Below are 3,559 nucleotides of genomic sequence, written 5' to 3' on the forward strand. Positions count from 1 at the left end.
GATGCTGCTATGGGACACTGCAGATTTATACCTATCTCCCCAAAGGAAGCCTGGCTGGGAACCAAAATGAAAATTATCTTCTGTAATGCTTCATTTCTTTGAATTTATGGTTGCAATAACTCCTTGGGTTTTCACTGCCCCAGTCTGCAGACTCAGCAGGTAGAGGCTAAGCATGAAGAAGGCCTCCTGGGTGCTCCTGGGATGGGCACAGGACAGCACTTCTTTCAGAACAATCAAGGACTAAGCATCTGGCTTGTGTCCCAGAGGCTGAAGCCTTGATGTATTCTTGTCTGGAAGTTTCTAAACCTGGGTTCTCATTAGAACCATCTTGGGGCTTAAAAACATGGGTTCTTGGGCTCCAACCCTAAGGATGCTGATTCTTAAGTCCAAGGTAGGACCTGAGAGCTGCATTTCGTGGCCTGCTCTCCAGGTCTGGACATTACAGGGAATGTCCGCTGATTCTCCACCTCAGGTGATAGAGAAGCACATGCCACTCATGTGGAGACACAGCAAAGCCATATGGGAAAGGACAGGGATAATTTGTCCACCACGGGGCACCACCTTCTTCTTGACAGCACTCAGGGTGTCTCACTGCACCCCAGGATACCCTTGGGTGTTTGACTGCAACTCTGTTGGGGGTTCTTCTCCTTAGGTGAGCCATTTTCAGGAATGCCCTCTGCCTTGCTCTCTGGTGAGGCCACTACACCTGCCTGCCAACCTGGCTGGGCTTCTGCCCCTCAGCTTTGTTCATCATCTCACTGCGGACCTCCTGTGGATGTTCTTGTCTTCTACATCAGTCTTTCCATGTGCCCACCTGACCTCCCACCACCATTGACACCCACTGGAAATGGATCTGTCTTTGTTCCAAGAAGCACTGTGTTCTGGCAGGGGTTGGAAATGGTCTCAGTGACAGATAAGGTGTGTAGCTTGGCTTACCAAGGGAATAAGGGACATTAGTGGCTTTGATATCAGCAGGGTCAGGAAGTGCTGGAAATTGAATTCTGAAGGCATCCTGACTCTTCCTATAATAGGGGCCACCTGGCCTCTGAGTCTGCATTCATTAATCAAATATTCACTGACATAGATGAAGTGCCCTTTCCTGAGTTGAGGAGGAGGGTGATGGGGCACTCAGGAACCTGGGGTCTGGAAGCTGGCAGCCACTGTTGGCCTCCATGTACTGACTCTTGGAGGATCTTGAGGCTGTGTGTGTCTACCCCAGTGTCCACTCAGGCAGCAGGGAACCTAGGCTTCTGGACCCAGAAGCAAAGTTCAGCCTCCCTGGCACACACTTTGTGGGACAAGATGAGGTCCTATACAGCAGCTCTGCTCACTACTCTGAGGTCTTGGAGTCACATTGTTAGAGGATGCAGCTGTCACATCCTCTTCTGCCTTCTGCAGGTCCCACAATAAACAAGCCTATTGGGCTCCAAATCTCAGAGCTTTCCTCTGCCTCTGAAGTTAAGAGCAGTTGGTAGTTCTTTTTAATATTCTTATTCACTGAGGAAGGTGCTGTTATCACTCCAGTTGGATACTTGGGGAAACAGAGCTGGTCACCAGATGAGATTGAACCCAGAAAGTTTGCCTCAATGGCCACCCCCTTACTCACTCAGTACACAAGTCCCAAGCCTTAGCCAGCTGCTACCTTCAGAAGACTGGCTTCTTGGTCACTATGTCAGCAATATCCCCTCCACCTGGCTTCTAGCTTAGGCCTTTGCTGTCTTTTCACCACAGTGGTGTGCTGAACTGGGTAATCCTCCCAGGCTTTCTGGGTCCCCACCTATCTAAGAGCTGCTGCTGTAACAACCTTCCTGGACCATGGCTCTTTTTGTCCTGCTTCCCTGAGTTCTCATGGATCCTGAGGAAAGACCCAGTTCTCACATTGCCTTCTACTGCCCTTTCTGCCAAAGGCCCAGGCTGCCTTACCTGGCTGCTCCTGGCTGGTGTGCCACCACACCTGCTCCTCAGCTTCCCTGCTTTCATGTGGTCACACAGGCCATTCCTTGCTGGAGCCCAGACTGTCCCTCTCCAATGCCCTGTGGAACAAATTCATTTGTCCTTTCTGCCCCAAGAGACTAGGGATGCCTCCATTATGCCTCTCTCTCCTTGGCCATGCTAGCTAGTTGTCCCACTAAGCCAAAACCTTTATTGATACAGGAGGGGTCTTGAGGTCTCTGCACTTCAATTCATGACATTTTTGCTGTTTCCACCCAAGGATTGGATCCCCCACCAATTTCTCAACTCTGATTTCAAATCCTTGCTCACGAGCTCTTTGTGTGTTTACTTGGGAGTAAAGTCTGTGGATTTCGGGGAAAGGTGCTCTGGGTGTCCCCCACACCACTGGCCAGGCTTATGTGCTTCTTGGCCAATATCTGAAATTCTCTCCTGGTGTCCTTGGCTGTCTCTGACTCTCCATATTCCACGGCCTTTCCTGATTCTCATCCTCAGCCTGTTCTGGGTCTCTGTAGCTTGTTTCTTGTTGTATCTCTGCTGCCCAAGATGTAAACCTGTCTCTGAGAACATGGGCACCAGGAGGGACCTCAGCTAGGCGCATCATAACCAAAACTCAGAACTTTCCAAATTGGTTTGCATACTCTCCCCATCAGACCCTGGACAGTTGGTTAAATTCTCCCCATTTCTGTGCCACCTGCAAACTTACAAAAATTCACAGTGTTTTGGGGTGGAGTGCAAGAACTAGATTTAAAAAATAAACATTTTATTTTGGAAGATTTTAGATTTGCAGAAAAGCTGCACAGTTAGCACAGAACACTCCTTGATGCCCTTGCCCAGTTTTCTTCCTCTAATGTTATCTTACAGGATGAAGGAGCATTTGCCAAAACTGAAAAACCAATGCCCTTGTATTATCATTAGTTAGTGACAGCATTTCTTCAGATTTCATCAGTTTTTCCATTAATATTCACCTTTTGTTTCAGGATCAAGTCAAATATAGCAGGAACTGGATTTTAAACAAGCACTGTGTGCCATCTTCAGGCTCACTGGTGTTTGGGAAGTCTGATTGGTCTGTGGATCATAATTTTGCAGACTAAACCGAGGGCCAAAGAGGGCCAGGAACTGCCAGAGATCCCTCTCTAGAGGTGGTGCTGGAGGATTTGGGGTCACTTCCTTCCCACCACACCAGTTGCCTTTAATCTAATATAGAGCCCTCTGTCCCTGGCTCCACGTTGTGCACCTCCTTCTTCCTCCTGACACTGGATCCAGTGTGGATAGCACAGCAGATAATTATTTCACTAGGTAACTCTTCTGCTAGGCCTTGGACAGAGTGAGGTCTTGTAGCATCATGGCAATGACTTATGATGCTAAAGATACCTGGTGGGGCTCCTGTGCCGTAGCCAAAATGAACAACACAGCATGGAAAGTACTGCCATCAAGAGGCACCCTCCATCTCAATTTTCTGAGCTTGGACTTGGGATCTGAATCTGTCCTCAGGCCCCAGAAAATGACTCGTGTAGGTTACATGAGAAAGTCATTGGGCCCCTTTGCCATGGATTTTATAACTCAACTGCTTCCTTGGAAAACAAACCAGTTTTTTATTTATTTTTTA

This window comes from Castor canadensis, chromosome 5 (genome assembly GCF_047511655.1).
Source record: "Castor canadensis chromosome 5, mCasCan1.hap1v2, whole genome shotgun sequence".
NCBI classification, from domain to species: Eukaryota; Metazoa; Chordata; class Mammalia; order Rodentia; family Castoridae; genus Castor; species Castor canadensis.